This window comes from Ailuropoda melanoleuca, chromosome 11 (assembly GCF_002007445.2).
Source record: "Ailuropoda melanoleuca isolate Jingjing chromosome 11, ASM200744v2, whole genome shotgun sequence".
In the NCBI taxonomy this organism is placed as follows: Eukaryota; Metazoa; Chordata; class Mammalia; order Carnivora; family Ursidae; genus Ailuropoda; species Ailuropoda melanoleuca.
In genome coordinates, this window is record NC_048228.1 from 40,756,642 (window position 1) to 40,779,729 (window position 23,088).

The following is a 23,088-nucleotide window of genomic DNA, read 5'->3' on the forward strand; positions in this document are numbered from 1 at the left end:
GGTGTTCTGTGCACTTACATTTACCTGAAACTCGGAACAACTGCCTGAGATAGAGATTATTATCATCCCCATATTTGTATCCCCATCTTACAGATAAGGATACTGAAGCTTAGAGAGGTTACATAATTTGTCCCAGGCCATACATTTAGGAAGTGGTGAAGCCAGGACACAAACCCAAGCCGTGTGGCCTCAGAGCATGCAGACCTTACCGCTTATATAACGCTACCCCCAAACGGGAGCACAGTTCTGCTCGCCTCGTACAGACTTGTGAGGATCAACTGACATCATGCATAAAAAATGGTTAGCACAGTGTCTGGCACATAATAAATGTACAAAAAAGGTAGAAGTAGCAGTAGAACAGATTAGACATATATATAAATAACCCGAATGCCAAGTCCAAAGTAAATGTGTAACACCAGTCGGTTTCATGGGAAAACCTCTTCTCGTAGACCCGTCATTATACAGGGGATTAAATTTAGTAAGGAGTTGTGATGGGAGAATAACAGTCCGTGAACTGCAACATTTCTGAATCGGGATCCAAGTGATCCATAATATGAATGAGGGATGCTTCGTATATACAGACATTTCTGAAGGTCATTTAAAGAAAGTTGAAAGTATCTGAGGTACCCCGCTTCTATTAAAATCAAGACTGTATTTGTGAGAACAGTTTCCAATTAAGCAATGTAAAGATACATCTGCTGCAATTATTCTTCTCCCCTTCCTTAGCCCCCACCCCCCAATTTCCTTTAAGAAGGAACAACAGCAGAGTTTCTTTTCAAAGTCTTAAAATAAAAATCCCCAAAAAAGGGATCTTGCTTGCTTCTAGAGTTGTTTGAAAAAGGAAAAAAAATGCATAAAGAGCCACGTGCTTCTGTTCTGGCCAAGTTATTAGCCTCTGAGAACAAGAGCTGGAGGAGAGGACTGTTAACCCCATCGTCTAGGGCAGAATGAGCTCGTTCCCTGTTGGCTTACACTGCCTGGAAAGCTCCTCGCACCCTCAGAGGGGCCAGCCTGCCGGAGAACTGCAGGAATCTGCAACAAAAACGATGACAGCCTGAAATACACCCCGGTGCCAACCTCCACATTTGTCTGTCACCTCAGACCCTGACTAGCTGACAGAGCAGCAGAATTTCAACTCCAACAGACTCAAATGTGTTTCTGGGCAGAGAAGCAGAGCTAACGAGGGAAGAGATTTTTTAAAGAGTATTGGCTGTTTATCAAACTTTTATTTCCTGGCTGTGTGCAAAGAAGGGATTCAACTCCAATTTTTTATCAAGGCTCTGGGTCCAGTGACATCCCTGAAGGTAAATTTTAATAAGTTTACTGTATCATCTAATTGCATTTGTTATACTAATTTGCACAATCTGGTGAAGATGTCTAATATTTTTTCCTAGTACAAAGCCATTTATTTACAAAAAAAAATCTTTTGTGTGATTTATAGAAAACCTACTTAATAGGAAAGTTTAACTCTTGTATTCATGTTTCCTTTTCTTTTCCAGGATTAAATAGTAAGTAGTAATAAAGGATGGTTTTTCATGTAAACCAAGGACACAAATGCAGAACTGTTGTTGAACAGGTTAGCACTCAGATCTTGGTGAAGTCTGAATCCAGAAATGGGTTTTGTAGAAATATTTTACTAAATATATTAAATCATAAGGGATGTAGTTAAAAAAAAAAAACTTTCAAATGAAAGCATTTTCCATGTTTAAAATACCTGAAATCACTTCATCACCACCATTGTCCTAGCATGTACCTAATAGCAATGTAGAAATGGAACATTTTGCTTTTCCAAAAGGTAGGAAGATTCCTATACTACTGTAACCTTTGATTATTTTTTAGTTATTATGATTGTTATTCCTTTCCTAACTCCCTTTTATACTTTTATGACTGTCTCTTGTCTCCTTCTACCATTTTTAAAAATGTACACACAAAATTTCTCTAATTCCTAATAATGTCTTATTTGGGGAGGGAAAAGGGAGGGAGGGGAATCAAAGAGCTAAGGAGATCATAATAACCGCTCTAATGTAAGGTACTATCATTTCTGGCTCTACTGAAATAAAACAATAATGCAAGTCATGCTCTCACTCCTGCTGGGTATTAGAGGTCCCCCTGCAGGAGAAAACCATGCTTTCAGCTGCAGATTGATGCTGTTGCTACTCGAACCTTACGAGGTAGTGCGGAAAGAGTATCTCTCTTGCACGGCCTTTAATCTGCAAAGAGGTTAAGTATGTCACCTTGGCATTGTATCTGAGCTTTCCTCTGGCCCATGGCCTAAGTACACTGAATAGAAATGTTCGCTCAATCCAACTCAGCAGAAATCTTTTTCTTAAATTCTCCCCTTTCTCTTGGATACCAGCTTTTTTTCAGTTCAGAGCTTATTCACCTAAACTTTGATGGTAATGACTATTGTTAACTATGACTATTTAAAAAAAAAAAGGCACCCCTCTTAGGAAAGATTTAAGTTTATATTTCTGTTCATTCAACAAGATCTAGCAAAAAGAGCAGTCTAGTTCATGCACTTATCATCCAGTCAACTAATGCTACTTCCCCATTTTTGAAAAGAGTATGTACATCATATTAATGACTCTTGTCCTTTTTTTCTTCTACGGAATTTCTGTACAACCATTCAGCAATTACTGAGGCTTCCTTTTCAGGTCTTTTGGGATTCAATCCCCAATCTTTCTCATGTGTAGCTCTACTTATCAACTATGTAAAAAAACAGTGATGACAGAAATGAAATGAACAGAGACGTTTCTAGCCAACACCCAAACATTATTCATTCATTTCCTCTTGACAGCTTGTCATTTTTATCCCATTAATTTGTAACCATACACAAGCACTGCTATTTAAGTTTAGCACCATGTCCAGAACATGTTAGGGATCTTTTTCCACCAAGAAGAGCAAAAACAACTGCTGTTGAAAGACTTCAGGTGCCCTTTTCCTTCACGTAACCTTCTGGAACAACCTTCAGTGAAGGAGAAAGGAGCCCCATAAATCCAGGAGCACTTCCCTAGTAGGCCTGGGGGTCCGAGAGATGCCAAGCTCAGCTGGGGTCTGGTTCATACAGGCCCCCAGGGCATCTTCCACCAGAGGCTCAGCTTGCAGTGCTAATATCAGCTGGGGCTAGCCTGGCTTTTGTCTTGGGCATCAAAAGATGGACAGAACTCTGGGGAACAGAGTGTGTGGTCTTGACTGATTGTAGGGAGATGGTGTTATGAAGTGGTAAGATCAGGGGCTCTGGAAATATACAGACCTGGTTTATATCTGGGCTTCACTAGGCTCTGTGACTTTGGGCAAATGACTCTTTGAGCCTCAGTCCTCTCATTTGTGGAAATGAGGGTCATAAAATTAGTTGCCACCTCAACTAATATTATTATTAAGTCAAGAAAACAGCTATGCCTGGTGCATATGAAGTAATCAATTGATCATAGCTAATATGAAAGCACTACCTATATGTCCCAACTAGAACTCTGTAAGAAGGGAATTTACTGTAGATTTTCCCTCAAGGTCTCTTGGTTTACCCCTCAATTAAGCAAGTAGTGGTAATAATACCCACAAATGTGGTTGTTGTAGGAATTAAATAAGATTTTTTAAATACCCTCTGCCCCTGGCAGAAGGGCAAGCCATGAGAAGGTGTCTGGTTATGCACTCGAAATGATTTTTCAGCTAACAGAATTGGGGATCAAGAAGGAAATATTCTTTGAATTGTCTTTTTTTTTTTACCCAAAGAAATGGAAAAATAAATCTGACTCCACTGTACCCCCCTGTGGGAGGGGGGCTCCACATGAAGTCTTTATTACCATGAGTCTTTTACTCCTTCATCAATTAGCTGCTTCTTAATGGCCAAGTCAAATGAAACCACAGGGAGTTTTCTGTTTTAGATTGCCATTAAGAGAGAGACGAAATGCTGCTTTGCGGTCAATTCTGTTTTATTGGCCTAGTTGGACAGGGGAGAAGGCCCCCAACATTTCTCCTTTCTTATCTTTTCTAAAGGCAAGAATAGGGGTTTTGACTTGCTCTGGGGGTATTTTTTTTTTCCTTTCTAACTGAAATTCAAACGAAAGGGTTTGGGTTTTGGTTTTTGTTTTTGTAAACCTCTCCCCTACGCTCCTCGCATTGAAATGTCAGCTGCTTTTTCTGGCTACATGTAGCAGGAGCGGCCTGTCTCCATAGCAATGAAAGGGTATAGAGAGACTCGAGTTTCATGACCCACTCTGTGAAATAACTCTTAGTCCGCTCTAAAATCCTTCTTTAGAAAAGAAGTCTCCAGCCCTGGCTTGTTTCCTTCCTATTATGCAACCAACTTATGTACACCAATTGCAGTAGCTAAATGTTTCCTTTAGAGATTCAATGAATAGGTGCTAAGAAACTGAACAAGAAAGCTACTGAAACAGTGACCAGTTTTCTCTGGAGTGCAGGGGAAAAACAACTGGGAAGGCAAAGAAAGAAAGATGGAAATGACCTCCTATTATAGCACATACTGCACGGCCTGGAAGAAATCCATTTTCCGAGTTCCCACTGGCTCCTCCCATCTTCACGGTGCACCACAGTAGAGTGGTTATCCAGGGGGATCCTGGGGCTCACATCCTGGCACCCTGTAGTCTTTTATCTTATCCACTCCTTGCCTCTGTCTTCTCATCTGTAAAACAGAGATAATAATAGTCATAAATCTGTCGTGGGAATTGAATTAGATAGTGTGTGTAAGGCTCTTATTCCAATGTCTGACCAGTGGTCAAGGCTAACTATTAGGCTTGCCAGGCCTCAATTTCCCCTATTTGTTAAATGAGGATAACAGCTAATTCATAAGATTGTTGTAGGATTAACTGAAATAATGAGGGTAAGTGCCCCATAAGTAGTAGTTCTTTTAATACTTTTCATCTTTATGTCTAACTCTGATGGCAATAGCTTTTTTTAAACTTGGAATTTCCCAATGAGTAAACTGAAATGAATACAGGCCTCAGAATTATCATCGTATAAATGTGAACCACTGAATTTCTGAAGAGGGGAAAAAAAAAAAGAAATAAGGGTTTTTACATTTATAAAGAACAAAGAAAATTCTCATCTTGATTAGCAATAGAGTAAAAGGTTATTAAAACATCTTATCTTTCATTAAGATGCTTTATATTAAAATTTCTGTTTTAGTTTCTCCAGTGTTGTCCCTGCCATGCAATTATGTAGTAAGTGATCTCACGTCTCAGACAACTCACGTATTCAATGTTCTGTACCCTGAGAAATGCAGAGCTGCTGCAGAACTGAATAGAGAGGGGGCTGTGCTCTGGTGCCTCTTACTGTGCAGTTAGGGAGACTTTCATTGAACAAATCATCACATTAATAAAAAGTGCTTATGCCCAAATACAAGGTGACCTCGAATACAAAGCCATCTTTATTTTTCTAATGAAAAGATCCTCAGCCAAAATCTTTGGCCAACCTAAAGGCACACATGGATAGTATAGGGTAATGTACACTTAGGATGCCTAAGATCTACTCACTGAATCCACTCCGTAATTTTCTAATACAGACTAGTGCATCATCCGTCCTCTGCACGTTGTTTGTAACACACTTCGTAAAAATCTGCCGATGCTGCAAATTGGATCCCCAAGCATTAATTCTCTTTCTGTGCTAATGATCTCTATGTATTAATTACTTTATTGCTTTTCCCAGCCCTCTTTCAAGTGATGTAGGAAAGATGTTAGGATTTGAAGACAATGGCCAAGAAAAAATTATTGAGACATCTTCGATGCAAAAAGGCAGTTTTATTAAAACACAAGGACAGGGCCCTTGGGTGGAAAGAGCTGCAGTGGGGTGATGAGAAGTGGCTTTTTGTATACTTTCAGGTTGGGAGGGGGTAGGGATAGCACAAGCCTCCAACGTAGTTTGAAAATATGGTTTCCAGGACCTTGAGGGGGCCAGCTATTGTTAGGAAAAGGTCATTTATTACTATTTAGTAAAAACAAAGTCTCAGTCATGAGACCCTTCAGATGTGTATTAGTGGCTCATATGCTTGGGGGACAATTGCCAACATGTATCTTGGTGGGTAGAGGTAAAGGAAGTTTCCAAAGGAATTTTTATATTTTAAAGTAGACTTAAAGGATCCTGGGGGTAGGGCTAAGATTGCCTTTTGCCTTTAGCAAAGTATTAACCTAGAGGCTGCTGAGGTTAATATTCCTAGAGGAATGTCAGTCTGCCTGTTTCAAGGACTTGTCAATGGGCTGTAAGTTGTAGGGAAATTGAATTTCTCTTTTGCCTTTGTTTCCCACATCAGAAGGACTTACTTGAAACCACTTGAGTCTATAAAGTGTGGTTTTCTAAAACTGCAGTTCCAACACTTGTAATAATGAAATCTTACCTCAAGAATAATTACCACATCTGCTTGAAATATCTTGATCTCCTTTTTTATTGTCAAGATGACCGCCTTAAGCATGACAAAAATAAGCATTGCTTGAGATCATTTCAGGCTGCTTTCCTGAAATGGTACTTTGTTGTTCAAAATGAAGTCATTGAGACAGTGGTCTTTAATGTGAGAGATCTCGGAAGCACTGGAACATAAGTCAAGTCTTCATAGCATAATTCTGGGGGGTGAATTCACAGTATATTTGATATATAAGTGTATATAATTATAGGCTGAAATAAGTGTTAAGAGGACAAAGCACCTTTGTTCTAAGGAAGCATATAAGGAGCCTGACCCCTGCCGAAGGTCAGTGATGGCTTCCCTATCTGAAGCTAAATAGATGTTACTCTCCGGTGGGCGGGTATGTGTGTGTGTGTGTGTGTGTGTGATGGGTGGTGATGGTTGGGGTGAGTGGGAGCTGGCAAAAGAATTCTGAGTGTGACACCTTATGCAAAGACCCTGTGGCAAGTGGGATCATTGAGTAATAGAGAGAAGGCCAGCTCCTGTAGAGCAAAGAGCAGAGCAACGGGAGACGCGAATCCTAAGCAACTGTCCCCCCAGTGCCCTCTTGCCTGAGCACTAAGTGTTCTTATCCTCTGCTTGATTCATGTTTAATGTGTACCTTTACCCCTTTACCATCTCTGTCAAACTCTGGTTAGACTCAATGCCCCAAATGGCATTAACCATTTTATCCCTCAGTCGGCCCCACATGCCGGTAGGTTGGTTTAGGAAGAATGACAGCCAGCTGAAGGTCAGAGCTCCAGAAAATCTGTATCGTTCACAGGGCTGGGACACCTTGATATAGATGGTGACTCAGCAGAGAGCTCAAAACAGAAAAGCATCTTTATTTAATCCTTCAGATAACTGTAATGTCCAGCGACAGAGCTCTCCCAAGAGACTCATTAATACCGTCAAAGCCCTGAAACATCTGAATCAGGTAACCCTATGCACACGTCAGCTGAAATGACTGAAGGGTGCCTGAAGCGTGACTGAAGGGCTTCCTCTCTAATAACAAAGACTTTGGCTATCTTGTAAAGACAGAGTGAAGGAAAATGGTCTGAGTTTGATTATGAAAGACCTATGACAATCATTTGGTTTACTACATTTCCCTGAAAGGAAATTTTTCCATAGTTACAATAATTACTAAAAATCACAGCCTATGGTCTCCCTCTGACATAAATGAATTCAGCAGAAGATCTACCTGGCCTTATTTAGAAGCATGGATGTACATGGTCTTAGAAACAATATGCCAACAGTAAGAAGAAAAATAAAAGAGAGAAAACAGTCAAAGCAAACCTCCCTTTTTTTCTAGGGTATGTGGTATGTCTTTCTCAGTTTGTTGGACTTTAGACACGGTAAAATGAGCAGATCAATAGTCATAATCTGCCTTGAAAACTCAAAATGTTAAAGGAAGGTTTGTTTAGTTTCCTTGGCCTAGAAGGAAGGGGAAGGACTTGTAAATCTGGCTGAAGCTGCCTACGAAGGAGCCAACATCTAGGGGAGAGGGAGCAGCTCAGCGCCTGGGGGACTCCAGGCAACAGGAGGGAAATTCACTTCACACAATAACTGCCAGCGCTAAAATTTCCAAGGAGTTACTTAAAATGGCCAATAGAAGAGAGAGAAAATAGACTCCAAGCCTCTTCCTCCCATTAGAGGAATGGAAACTTACGTATCCAGGAATGGATACGTAAGTATCCATTCCTAGTGCAGTGTTCAGACAGCTTGTTAATGCTTAAGAGAAAAGAAAAGAGAAGGGAGATAAAAAGACAGAAGAGGTATATAGTGACACAAGGAGTGCCCACTGGAGAAAGATGGTTAGAACAGGTAGATTTAAGCGGCAAGAGAACATGCAGAACTTCAGAAATACGATTTATCTAAGTTTAAATTTAAATTAGTGCTTCAAATGAATCAATTGAACGAATGACCTACAAAACTATAGAAACTGAAAAGAAATCAAATACAGAAGTCTACTTTGACCCAATCTTACTCTAATGTAAACTTCTAGAAAATATCCTAGAAACTGAAATACAACCAATTACAAATAAGAACTCAAAATGAATCAGAGTACCCAAAATACATTCTGGTGGTTTGCGTAAGTTCACTCCTAAATCTAGATGGAGAATGACGTTCTAGGGAGTGCCAAACTTTAGGCTCCCTTCCCTTCTCTAAGAGATAGAAATTTCTGGACATCAGGAGTTGAACCAAGAGTCAGAGGGTTCCATTCAGAAATATTCCCTACCAAAGCAGCATCCAAGCCATATTTAACTATCACATGCACTGCTTTCCACCCTCCATCTAAAGGACCAGGCACTGGTCGTAGAGGCCAGAGCTGACATAGCTCCATCGATCGGGGTGGCTGACCCAAGCATGGCCTATTTTGCCTGTGCCTTTCAGTCCAAACCCTTTGGGCTCAGCTGGGCTACCTTCCCGGCGAGAGGAAAGGATATCCAGGCCCTTATCCTTGTTTTTCCAGAGACAGAGCTTGTAGACCTGCTGAGAAATCTAATTACAACCTCCTTTCATGCTAAAATCCAATTACAACCTCTCCCAGGGTGAAAGCCAATCCCTTTGATACAAAAGGAAGCCAAACAAAGGGGCTTCAAGCAGCGGATGTGCCTGTGTTCTGCCTTCTCTTAGGCAATTATACAGAAAGGTTGCAGTGACCTTCTCTTGAGTAGGAATGGCGGTCATAATCTATTGCGACTCCCATCCTCATAAGAAGGAAAAATATTTTTACATCTGACGCTGAAGTATGTATATTTTATTGCCATGAAACTATCAAAAATAGTCATTGTCAGGAACGAATTAACAGCAGGTTCCCTTATACAGTATTATTCATCCAAAATACAGCTTTGTTTCAATGTGGCTAATTACACTACTCTTGATAAGGCAAGTTTCTACATGTTCTGGGACTAACTACCCAAAAACAGTGGTTTTAGAACAGACATTTACAATGTTCAGTCAGTCTGAGCTAATGAGTTGAATTTCCTTTGGCATAGGAAAGAACTGCAAAATGGAGGGGGAAAGAACAGACTAATTTCTAAGGTTCCAGATTAATCCTGGTGTCATAACATTCTAGAGATTGCATGAAAAGCAAGATGGGAGACTACTTTAAAGTGAAAAAAAGCCATATTCCAACACAAAATACTCCCAGAGATACTTGCCCATATTTCTTTCTAAAACTCTTCAATTCACCCTTCAAATCTTATGATTATATTAGCAAAAATCACCTTTATTGAGTGCTAATCACATTTGAACACCTTGCAGCTTTGGATTCTCTCCAAAGATAAGGACAGCTATGTTCCATTTAAAAAGAAAAATGTGCCCCAGCTAAGGCAATACAGAGGAGGAAAAACTTTTTCCTCTACCCTCTTATATTCAGTATTTGGGACCTGCAAATTAAACTGACAAAAGACAAGTTAATGGGAGGAAAAGGTTTATCGTATGCACCCAGTAGCTTTCTCCTTAAGCAGTCCAAGTTTAAGGCTTATATAAGGAACTTAGTAGGGGAAAGGAATGAGTGGGGGAAGAAACAGCTTCATGGAAAGGACAAAAGATTTCTTTAGGAAAGACAAATGGGTTTTTAGAACAAACTGGAGATAAGCGAATTTGTGACAATGTTTAATTATACAAGCATAAATGGTCTTTCTTCTTCAGAGCCATAAAACTCTCCTGGAGAGGAATTTATGGTAGTTTTACTCTTGGCGTCTCTCCCCCAGGGGTAGAAGTTACCCTGAAGAGGGAATTTATGGCATGTCTCATTTCTCAGAAGGTTCTGCTTGTGGTCAGATAAAGGAAGCTCCAAGAAGGATTCCTTCTGCATCTGTTGAATCTCAGATGCCCTCAGCTTAAAATAATCTTCGTACCAACTCAAGGGTTCCAAATGGGTCACCACAGCAACTATTAGACAGACTGAAACAGGGCAGCACAGCGAGTAGGAGGCAGCTTCATTTGCAGAGGATCTGAAAATACTCAAACCCGTCAATCCTAAATTTTGAATCAAGTGTTGTTTGGTCAAGGTTTCAGCAAGGAAATGATAAATTCAGGCAGAAAAATTGAATTTGGGGATTTGAGAGAATGTATTAAGGGACTATTTATCAAGGTGCGGGCAGGGTATAGAGAAGCCACAGGGGGTTCTGAGGACAGGCTAATAAGAACTAAGTCTGTAGGGGCGCCTGGGTGGCACAGCGGGCGTGGTCCCGGCATTATGGGATCGAGCCCCACATCAGGCTCCTCCTCTATGAGCCTGCTTCTTCCTCTCCCACTCCCCCTGCTTGTGTTCCCTCTCTTGCTGGCTGTCTCTATCTCTGTCTAATAAATAAATAAAACCTTAAAAAAAAAAAAAGAACTAAATATGCACATGCCAGGGGAGGGAGCATTTTCTAAACTCAGAAAATGCTGCAGAGAGAGGGTCACTGAGGGAAGCTACGACCTTCACGAGAGGGGCATAGTCACAGAGAGGGAGCTGAGAAAATGTAGACACTGATTTTGCATTCCTCCTTCCCTCAAATTTCTGCTGCAGTGCACCGCACTGGCTGAACCCAACAGAAACCATCAGGCGGGAGAAGCTGAAGGTGTAATTCACACAGGCCCTGGGAAAGCTCTGGTTGGAGAAGGCTTGGAAAGGGCATGTGTTGTGGGTCTGGAGGAGCAGATGGAAGGTTTCTAGATATTCAGTTGGGGGGAAGTCTTTTCCCAGGGTGGGAGAGGTACACTTAACAACTGTAGACCAGCTGTGTCCTCTCCTTGCTTGAATGACTCTTCTGGAGCTTCCCCTTGGAAGGCATAAATATGCCCAGGTTTTTCACCCTATTTTCAAAGAACTTCTCAAACCTCAGCTATAAAATTCATTAGGGTTATTTTATCCACTTCTTTCAGAGAAGGGAGGTAATGTGTAACATCACACCATTGGGAAAAGCCATTGTTCTCCCTGCTTAATGTGTAGGCCCTCACCAAGGCACATGAGAGGCTTCAACCACGTGCTGAATCCTGGAGGGATTTCTGCTTGGAGTGAGTCCTTTCATTAGTGGTCCTCACAAGAACTACTCATCAAAGCCCACCATTGTTCCCCAGCAGATCCCAACACCATGAGAATGAGGCTACTTGGAACGGTTCTTAGGTATGATTGGCTGTTTTTCTTAATCCTGGAAGAGAACTACCCCAGTGAATAGTTCTTGGTACATTCACAGAGCTGAAAGCCCTTGAAATTCCTCTCCCAACTAGCAGAGCTTAACAACCAATTTACTCTGTTAACAAAAGAGAAACAATTTCCATTGAATCCAAAGAGGTTTCCTATTGTGCTGGTCAAGTTTAACTAAGAAGGGAAATTCAAATAAGAATAGTCAGAGCAGAAAGCTAAGAACCTGACATTCAGGGGAAAGAAATTTTAGGGAAGTAGGGAATGCAATGAAGGGGGGAGGGGAGAAAAGAGCTAAAGGCAGAGAAAGAATAGGAGTAATGTATCTGATCTGATTGTATCTGGGCTAGGCTTCAAAAGGTGAATTGTCATGCCATTAACAACATGAAGTAAATCATTCAGTTATTATTAAGTCCTGCAACATGACAAATGCCACAGGCATTCGGGGAGCCATACTCAGGAGAAGATTCAGAATTTGTGAACCGAAAGTTTACATATGGGGCCTTCTTTTTTTAAACAGAAAAATCAAAATTAGGTACAGGGCTTTGTAAGGAGCCTGTTCAAGTGAGGAGCCTAAAGCTTAAGCTTCTTAGATTCACAGTAACACCTCTGGCTATATTCAAATGTTACCACAAAGAATATGAAAAAAGATGGAGGGGAGGAAAAAATAAATGTAAATATGAGAAAACCCTGCATGCATAGAAAAAGAGGAAATAAAAGGACAGATATTATAATGATGGGGTTTTGGAATATAGGTGAGGTTCAGTGGGGTAAGGTCCAGAGCCAACAACCAAGAAAGAATTCTGGAGACGTCCTTGGTGCAAAATGGTGGTTTATTAAAGCACAGGGACAGGACCCGTGGGCAGAAAGAGCTGCTGCACCAGGGTTGTGAGGGGTGCCTGACTATATACTCTGGAGCTGAGGGAGGTAGGAAAAGTGAGGTTTTCAAACGAATTTTCATATGCTAAAGAGGACCTACAAGATACCAGAGGCCTTGCCATTGTCAAGTTAGGGTTGTTTTTCCTTCTAGCAAGGCATTCACATGAAGACAGTTGGGAGCTTCCTGGAGGAACATTATACTCTGCCCGCTTCAAGTAGCTCAACGGGCTGCAGATTATAAGGACATTTAATTGTATCTACATTTCCTTCTGGAAGCTAGGCCATTGATAGAAATGTTTTGTTCTTGTAGATAGCTAAGACATTTGTAAACTGAAGGAGACTCAGATCTTGCAGGATTGTGATCTCTATAAGTTAACTTTGTTTTTCCTCTCCTTAGCTTCAGGGCACCCAAGAGTGCATGAGGACTGTCACATATATCCCATGGGGGGAGGGGGTTGTGGGGTGTCAGCTTCTGCTTTGTCCTCAGCTTGCCTTCTGTTCCCTCATCAATAATATGATTGAGCAAAGAAAAATGAATCTGGCCCAAGTAATTTTTCACACGACACCACTTTCAAACAGCTCCAAACACAGAGTGTTTTTACTGTACTTGATTCAACTCCAGTTACCTACTCATCTATATAACATGATAGGAACCGGTGGGATCATAGCCTGAGATTTACAGAAGTCAGAAGAATTGACCTTGTCTATAGGTCAGTGAAAACCTGTAACTGGTTTTAAGACACCATGTTTGCAGGGTGCCCAGTTGGCTCACTTGGTGGAGCACGTGACTCTTGATCTCGGCGTTGTGAGTTAGAGCCCCATGTTGGGCGTAGAGATTACCTAAAAATGAAATCTTAAAAAAAAAAAAAAAAAAGACACCATGTTTGCTCAGGTATTCATGCTCTCTTAGCCCATTGGAATCATTTTTAACACAGGCAGTGATGGAAACTTTCAGAAGGGCTGGCAAGGGAAAGCACTTCATGGGTCAATCTCGTATAGAGTTGTGAAATGAGACCCAATGAGATTAGTGAGTGGCGAGTGGTACAATCAGATGAGGAACTCCGGGAGGAATGATGAAGAGGTGTGGACACATGGCTATCGCACAGTCTTGCCTAAGAGAAGCCTGTGGGAGCCTCTACATATAAGTAAAGTAATCCTTTAATTACACATTATAGAAGAAGGAGAATGTACTAATTTCTTCCAAGTTGGAGAGAGAGAGAAATCTTTGAGAACGTCCCAGAAAAACAATTCCTTTTGAATCTTGCATGTTCCTCATTCATGACTGGGCACAGTGGCACAGGACTCAGAAAGATCTTACTGGATGGGCACTCTATGAAGTGGAGGTGAGGCGATAGGTAGGAATACATGGATGGTTCATGGGTGAAGTGCTTAGCACAGTACCTGGCATATAGTAAAATCTCTAAAAATAAGTCATTATATTACCTATTATATATAACAGCTAATGATAAAAACCTACTTTTTCAATAAAACTATAGTTGGGTGAGGATAAGTCAAAACTCCAAAGCTTCTTACGAGCTGAACTCCGGGGTCTTGAATATTACTTCTACCTCAGTCATTTGGTCAAGTAACAAAAGCCAGTCCGGATTTGAGTGGCAGAGAATTAGACCTCTCAATAGGAGGAGCAGCAAAGAATTTACAGCCATCTTTACCTAATCCTGCAGTGTTTACATGTGTTAAATAAGAAATGTCAGAAATTGGGGCGCCTGGGTGGCTCAGTTGTTAAGCGTCTGCCTTTGGCTCAGGTCATGATCCCAGCATCCTGGGATCAAGCCCCGCATCAGGCTCCCTGCTCAGGAGGAGCCTGCTTCTCCCTCTCCAACTCCCCCTGCTTGTGTTTCCTCTCTTGCTGCCTCTCGCTGTGAAATAAATAAATAAAATCTTAAAAAAAAAAAAAAGGAAAAGAATGTTAGAAATTGTCTCAAGACAGTTCCCATGCAACTTAGAATAGAGTTGACATTCGTGGAAGTTTTGTTCTGAAAGGGGAGACCTGTTTCTGTCATGCCAAGTGTTTCATCTGGATGTTTGTTTTGATGCAACATGGGCTGGCCAGTAGAAGAACTTCAGGCATTTGAAATTTCAAATCCTAGGTTTCCCCTGAAAGGCCATTCCTATAAAATACAGTCTAGCTGTCATCTTTTAAATTTTCAGATGAGGTTCTCCTGAAAATTTGGTAACAAGACACTCTGTTTCTAACGAAAGGAAAAGGCTCTCCTCAAAGTTCCCCGCCATCTCTCATCCCTAACCTCTCTAGACCCATGAAAAGAAAGGTGGCACAAAAAAGGGAAAAAAGAGCTTAAGAACTCAAAAAGGATGAATTAAAGTCTCTGTGATATAGAATTGTTGGACTTATTAAGCCGTTTTTGCTTTTTGAATGTTTCAAAGAAATGATATCTTTCATTTCATTTTTACAGGTGAAATCCCCAAATGACTATATAATCACATTTGAGTCTCAAAACAACCCTAGAAGATAAATAGGAGAGGTACCATAATTTTTCCTGTTTTGTAGATGAAGAAACCAGCGACTTGACAAAAAGTCTCTTGGCTGGCAAAGGCCGCTCAGTGCTGGAACTCAGATCTTCCAACTTGGTACCAAGTGCTCTTTCAGCTATACCGATGCCTCTGAATAGACTCATACATTTGGGCAAAATAACATGATCTAATTTCACATCAACTTTCCATATTTAAGTCCTCAAGACTAATAACTTTGTATTCAAAAATTGGTCTCATTTCTGCATTTTTCACCAAGAGTTTTATTTGTTCTTTTTACAAAAGAACAATCTGCATTTTGTAGAGTACACACACCAAATTTGAATGTCTCAAAATATATGTCTTTTTACCAAGATTAAATGATATTCATCATGCTTAGCAAGGACATCATGGGTTTCATTTTCAAAGTACTTTGCAAGCATCAGCTAATTAAGCCTCTGTGTCATCTTCAGTAGGACAGATGTTTTCAAAAGATCTCTCATTTCCCAGGAAAGTTCTCCACTCTGTCTTATTTATACAAATCAGCACATTTGTTCAGTTCTTAAAATAAGCTAAAGGCTGTGAAATTATTTTGATCAGTGTGTTGCAAATACAATTAGCTCAGTGAGGCAAAAATGCCCAGTGACTGGTCTGAAGGACAAAGTGGAACATAGCACGAGAACTCCAGCCCTTCTACATTCTGAACACTAGATTGTCCCACAAGGTCTAGTCTTTAAAAGTATAACACAGTCATCTGCTTTACAAGTGAAAATTCAAGGTGATTTCCCACTTGGGTCATTCTAAATGACACAGTCATATTCTGTCTTTAAATTTTGTCTTTTATTTCAAGATGAAAATAAACATGAGACCTCTAAAAAATTGTTCCATTCTGGACACAGTAAATAATCAGGGACCATACAGGAAATGCTGGGCTGACTCTCAAAAAGCCTGCACAATTGATCACCAGAGGTCATGTGACAAACGCTATACTTACTTCATGTCTTAGTATGTCTTCCCACAGCTACGCCAAGATTCTCAGCATTATAGTAGCTCCTTTGGGCTAAGGCCAGTGTGAAAATACCTCTTACCTGGGACTAGAAAGACATTAATTCAGGAATATCCTTATCTCCTAAGTATGGATTAGATGCATGTAAAAAACTAGAATTTAAGTGTGTGGAATAGAGGACACATCTGTTTAAGTTTGTTTTTAAAGAGTGAACTAAATGTAGAAATGTTCCAGAACTAGAGCCCCTGGGCAGCTTAAGATCACCGAGGGGAGGAAGACATGAAAGGATGGAGGGGGAAAAAGTAAAGGAACACTAAAGATTCATTTTCTTTATAACACACCTAATACAAGACATAAATGACTACAATAATAGTATTGATGAGATGCATCAGGCAGATGGAAATAATCATCAATTGCATGTGTACGTTACTTCGGAGTTCGTGAAGAGCTTCTCTACCTCAGTGGTTCCCCTTGACATTGCAAGGAATTGTTATTTGCATTCTATACATGAAGTTTGGAAAGATGAAGTAACTGGCTCAAAGTGTTATTTAGTACTTGGCAGAGCCAGGGCCTGAAGCCAGAATCTCTGATTTCTAATCTGTAGCCTGTTCTGAAGTCATGGAAAAATTTTGGATTCTGAGTCCAAAGCACTGCGTTCTAATCCTCGCTCACCTCTTAAGCCTTGCATATTTAGCCAAGTAATTTAGATTCTTCAGGCTTCCATTTCTTTATAGTCAAATGTTGTCTACCTCGTTTCCTTATTGGATCAAATGAGACCATTTACAAGAAAGTATTTTATAACTGTGAAATGTTTATATAAATGTAAAAAGGAGAATAGCTAAGTGCAACTTAATGAATTCCTGGGGCCTTGCCTCAACGTATCCTTATTATTAAGCTTTCCTCCCTACTGCCTAAAAGAGCAAAGAATCCCCCTCTTCTCTTCAAAGTTAACCCTTCCACCTGTGCTTTAATTTTAGACCAGCAAATATTTATCAGGATTCTATCATCTCATTTCATCTTCATCATCACTGTACAGATAACTAAGAGTCAAAAAGCTAAATAATTTATCCCAGATTATGCAAATTAAGCAGTAGAGCCCAGAAGTCCTGAATCAGAGCCTTTGCAATATTGCCTTCACAATGACTCAGGCAACTTCTCTGTTTTCCCCTTATTTCAGTTATCTATTAAAGGCATAACAATCCACCCCAAAATTAAATGGCCTAAAACCAAGCCCCTTATTTGCACATGATTCTGCATTCTGAATGGGACTCACCTGGGTGGTTCCTCTGGTGATTTTTGTCTAGAGCCCCTCACGTGGCTCCAGCAAGTTAGGAGCTCAGCTGGGGCTGAACCATCCCAGATAATCTTTCATCTTCCAAAGTTCTGTGTGGCCATTTATTCAGCGGTCCAAACTAGTCTCTAGTCCACACTTTCTTACAACACAGTGAGTGGCTTTCATAGGAAGACAAATCCCAATACGCAAGTGCTTACTAAGCTTCTGCTGGCATCAAGCTTGATAATGTCCCATTAGCCAAAACAACTCATAAGACCAAGGCCAAAGTCACAGAGCATAAAGCCCAAAAGTTATAGTTCACTAGGGTTATCGTTGTTTACCACGTCTCCTCTCTCTCTCCCCTTATCTTCTCACTCATTACTTAGCTCTCCCTTCAGCATAGAAAATGCTTTAATGACCACATTTCAATACAAATAAAATTTCCTGTAACCACACATTCCCCTTAGCTACCATCTTACCTTCCTTTCGTAGTCAGCCATCTTAAGTGAGTGGTTTGCATTCATTATCTTTATTCCTTCTACTCCCCAATCACTTCAGCCTGCCCTCCACCAACACTACTGCACCAAACCTACTCTCTGTCAACTCTCCAATAACCTCTGTATTTCCAAAGGCAATGGATAATTCACTGGCCTTGTTTACTTTGACCTCTCTGTAACATTTAACACTTTCTTTTTCTTATGTGACTCTTTACTCTCATCCTTCATATCTTTAGTTTTTCTCATCCTCTAATGGCACCTAATGGTCTTCACTCCCCAGAGTTGTAGCCCCTGCTCTCTGCTCTACTCACTGTATGGCTTCTCATGCTAATAGCATCCAAAACTGTATCTTTAGCCCCAAACTCTGTGCTTACCCCCAGACCTATTAATCCAAGTATGTCTCTACTCAAATGCAATGAATTTAAAATTAATTCATCATCTTTCTTCTAAAACTAGATCTTCCTGTTATAATCCTTTATCTTGGTGATGAATGCCACCATTTGCCCAGCCGCCCAAATTAGAAATGTGATAACCCAAGACTCTTCCTTTTCTTCTTCCCACAGTATCCAGTTGGTCATTAACTCTTATCTGTTCTGACTTTAAATAGTTCTCGAACTATCCAGTGGTAAATGTTTAACAATCAGCTTTGGGCAGGATGGGGTGGGCTAGTGGGGTTGTTGGGTAGCATATCTAATTTCAAATGCCTTTTATCCCGATTTCTGTTGCATTATACTAAATCACATTATACTAAATCATTGATTTACTTGACTTCCTCCTTTTTAACTCTTCCGACAGGAACTATGTAGCCTTGTGCTTAGGTCGTGTCTAGTAAGTACTTAATAAATGCATAGAAGAGTGAAAGAGTGATACACACCCCGGCCAACTTGACACGTGTTTCTTTTTGATCCATTTAGCTGCATTTGATTTAAGAAAACAAAGGGAATTATGTAAGATCCTATGATCAGGTTAAAGGGAAATTTTTTCTCAAATTTAATTAGCTATACATATTGTTGTAAAAACCTTAAAAGGAAAACCTACAAAGCTTTTGGTTATTCTTGCTTCCTCTTTATGTTTCTACCATTTATTAAAAAAAAAAATGTGGTAACAGTCTCTTAGCCTAATTTCATTGTTATTTGTGATGACTGTAGGAAAGTCTCCTAAAGTTAAAGAGAACTTTGGTAAATGTGTGGGCAAAGAGACTGTAAGTGTTCCACTGGAAAATTGTTTTGACCTCACAGCAAAACGTATATTTTCTGAGGCTTTGAGTTGTTTATTCAAGAATTACAATTTGACTTTTATTAAAGAAGAAATAAAAAAGATAAAAATGTATTGAGTGCCTCCTAGGTATCAGGCATTTTTACAACTATTATTTCTTCTAATCTCCACAAAACTGAATTAGATATTGTACTAGTCAAGGTTTTCCAGAGAAAGACAGGTAGAGTGTGGGGGCAGGGAGGAGAGATGGAAAGAATTGATTTATTATAAGGAATTGACTCATGCAGTTATGGATGTTGATAACTTCCATGATCTGCCTTCTGCAAGCTAGAGACCCAGGAAATATGTTGGTCTTACTAACTCTCCAGCCCCAGTCCAAAGGTCTGAGCACCACAAAAACTGACGGAATATGTCCCAATCTGAGGGCAGGACAAGACTAACATCCCAGCTCAAACAGTGAGACTGAGAGAACGAATTCTCCCTTACTGCACCTTCTTGTTCTGGTCACACCCTCAACAGATTAGATGAAGCCCACCCACGCTGGGAAGAGCACTCTGCTTCACACCACAGTTTACTAATTCAGATGCTAATCTCTCCTGGAAACATCCTCACAGGCATACTCAGTAATGATGTTTAACCAGATGTCTGGGCGTCCTCCAGCCCATTTAAGTTGTCACGGAAAATTTACCATCACAGATGTTATCCCCATTCTAGATGGGGAATCTGAGGCTCCAAGGGTTAAGTAATTTGCCAAAGATTACATAGACACAACTGCTGGACCAAGTTCAAATACATGTCTTTCTAACCCCAAAGCACCATACTCCTTCTACTAAACTAGAGGCTCTCAGTCAGGGCACTTTTATCCTCCAGGGGATACTTGGCACTATCTGGAGACATTTTCGGTTGTCGTAACTGGCAGGAGCTGAGGAACTTGCTATGGAATCTGATGGTGGAAGTCTCTGGAATGCTGCTAAACATCCTAAATGCTAGGAAGAATTACCGGCCCCAAAATGTTCGCAGTGCCAAGATAGAGAAACCCTGCACTAAATTATCCTGTTCTGCATTTTTACAGCTTCCTACTGCTCGTAGAATCATAATAATATGCTGATCGAAAACATAAATGCCTGTAGTTCCATAAATGTAATAAACACTGGTTAAATGAATGAATGCATGTTAAATTCTGAATATAGAGGATGGAAACTGCATTTTTCAAGAGGACGGAATGCTTTTTACGTTAGCATTCACTAAGAGAATAAAATATTTTAAATTATCATCGATAATAGAAATAGGAAATAGATAACCACTTCTGTGCCTGAAGCATTAAATACCATAATATAAAATGTTTCATTTTGATACAATAAAATCATACAATATATTTTCAGTGGGTTTAGTAGTTTAAGGAAAAAAGATAGCAGCAGTTTGTGGTTCATGAGATTCATAGAATTATCTCCGGTTTTAGGGCTATAAAATATTAGAGCTAAAGAAACATCAAGGCCATCTGCTTCACTGTTCATCAGTTAAGAAAATTGTATCTAGGGGGCGCCTGGGTGGCACAGCGGTTAAGCGTCTGCCTTCGGCTCAGGGCGTGATCCTGGTGTTATGGGATAGAGCCCCACATCAGGCTCCTCTGCTAGGAGCCTGCTTCTTCCGCTCCCACTCCCCCTGCTTGTGTTCCCTCTCTCACTGGCTGTCTCTATCTCTGTCGAATAAATAAATAAAATCTTTAAAAAAAAAAAAGAAAGAAAGAAAATTGTATCTAGGAAAGGGTATGTGACTTACCCAAGGTCTCTTGGCCAGTGAAGGACAGTGTTGGAGCCCGAATTCAGCTCTCCTGACAGTTACATGTTTTTTTCATTCCAAGGTATTTTTCAATATCCCTGTAGTGTTAGAATTTGGGGTGTGGGGTGTTGCTACATATTTTTATTTAAACGTGTACTTCATTCAAAGGAAATTGAATTTCTATGTTTTTGCCTTGCTTAGACTATAAAAAGCATTATTGAAAGGGATTTTTTATATCAAATAACCCAGCCAACATTCTATGGTAAGACTTTTTTTCCTCAACACAGAAAAATATATTTGCCATGTATGCAAAATCTTAAAGCTTAAAATCTTAAAATATCAGAACTCTTTATTTAAAAATTCAAAGTGAATTCTGAATTTTTCCCAATACTGGCTTAGAGTTTTTCTTCCCACCCTACGTCTTTGTGTAAGAGGTAAATGGAGATCTTTATTTGCAAAGGAGCCAGGAAAGCTGGGTTCAAGCCCAGCTCCCTCTCTTAACAGCTCTCTGACCTCCGGCATGTCCTGTCAGAGCCTTTCTAGCCCTGTTTGTCATCTGCCACATCACGGGGTTGTTGCCAAGGTCAAATAAGATACTATCCCATTTGTAAATCTTTTTGGTAAACCCAAGGCACTCTGATAATATAAACTTCCAGTATTTGTTATACACCATTACTAGTTCTAAATAATGTTTATTTAAAGATACAAATGGAACACACATTCCACTGTCAGTACTCTGAATTTCTGAAGTTACGGATAGTCATTTTCAGAGGGGTCCTTTAGAGGAATTAAATTTAGGTCTCCAAGCTGAGTACATGTTATTTTCATTAAAAATGGAATAGATTAGTTTATTTAAGGTGATATAAGTTTACAAGTGATTTCAGTTTTCCCCCCACACTCAATCTTTAATCTCCATTCTTCCCACACACTGTTGCCTCGTCCAGGTGGCCCACCCTGTGAGGGTTGAATAATGGGACAGGTGAAAGTGTGTTCTTATTTTTTCTAACATGATTAGGAAGTCTGTGCCAGCACCTGTCGTCTCCTTTTCTTTAATAAAAACTTTATTTGCTAATGAAGTTAGAACCAAAGACCCATAGTACTTCCTTTTGTCCTAGAAGAAGTAGCAGCCGCAGCCACAGGAGTAGTGCAGTAGTAGTAATGGAGATACAAACCAGATGAAGAAATGGAAATCATCTGTTCATTAAATGGAGTAGATGAAACGTATGCATATATCGCCACTCCCTGCAAAATTCCAGTATCATGATCGGAAAGGAAAATAATAATATAAACTCACAATGACAAAGAAAAAAGAGGAGGTGACAAAATAAAAGATATCCGCAAATGTTTAGAATGTAGCAAGCAAATGGAAAAACAGGGAAAGCTTAGAATCTAAGGAATTTCAGAGAAGGATGCCATAAACAAGCCAGTTCACACTGCAGAACCCAGAAAAGTTTCAAGATTGGAGGTACCAGGTCATTTGGAAGTTGAGGCAAGGGTAGAGGCTGACATCCGGAGGATTGGTTGAAAGCCTCTCAGATAAACTGATGCCAGATTTTTCCTCATGCTGCCATTGCCCGAGGACTCCTCATTTCCCCCTGAACAGGAAAGGGAAGGTTATTCTCTGGTCCTGGGCTTTAGATAGGCACCGTGGAGGGTGGAATGGGATGCCATGCAGAAATCTGGAGACTGAGTGAGCGCCAGTATATGCCCTGAGAGATTTCCAGTCCCTTCACTCCTTCATCTCACAGAATGTAACGGCCAAGCTTTTATCCCACCCCATGGGGTAGGAAGTATGAAAATCTTCCCTAGAAAAAAAAACACTCACAAGAGAAAAAATCCGACAATGACTTTGAGGGCACCGCATCAAAAGTGTTAGGTTACTGCCTCAGCCCCTCCATGGTAGTGCTCCAAGGTGACAAGCCCTGCCCAGGAAATGTCTAACTGGCTTTCTAGTGACTTGCTACTAAATATTGCCATACAACCAAAGGCATTGCACATTTGAGAAAAGCTTTCAACATAAAAATCAAAGACCAAAGTAAACAAACCAAAAAACGGGGATAATATGGAAACAGAAAGTACAGGGTTCAGAGAGGAAAAAAACTTTTTTAAAAATTTTATTTACTTATTTGACAGAGAGACAGCGAGAGAAGGAACACAAGCAGGGGGAGTGGGAGAGGGAGTAGCAGGCTCCCCGCTGAGCAGGGATCCCCATGCAGGTCTCGATCCCAGAACCTTAGGATCATGACCTGAGCCGAAGGTAGACACTTAACGACCGAGCCACCCAGCTGCCCCTCAGAGGAAATGTTTTAAATATTTAATTAATATCCTCAAAAACATAAGAGTATATATCACACTAATGAAAAAAGATGATAAAATTTAAAAGGGGAACATCAGGAAATAAATATGTGAGCAAAATTTAAAAAAAAT

The 23,088-nt window shown here is 40.2% G+C and overlaps 1 protein-coding gene across 2 annotated transcripts in view; it reads left to right on the forward strand.

Moving 5' to 3' along the window:
* The first annotated feature begins 897 nt into the window (after positions 1 to 897).
* Positions 898 to 23,088, forward strand: part of SPARCL1 (SPARC like 1) — a 43,256-nt gene continuing 21,065 nt past the window's right edge. Inside the window, exon 1 of one of the 2 annotated variants that reach the window (XM_002913584.4) lies at positions 898 to 1,304. The gene's annotated coding sequence lies outside the window, so the exon portion shown is untranslated. The remainder of the gene's footprint in view (positions 1,305 to 23,088) is intronic. The other variant, XM_011232290.3, reaches the window with a different exon arrangement.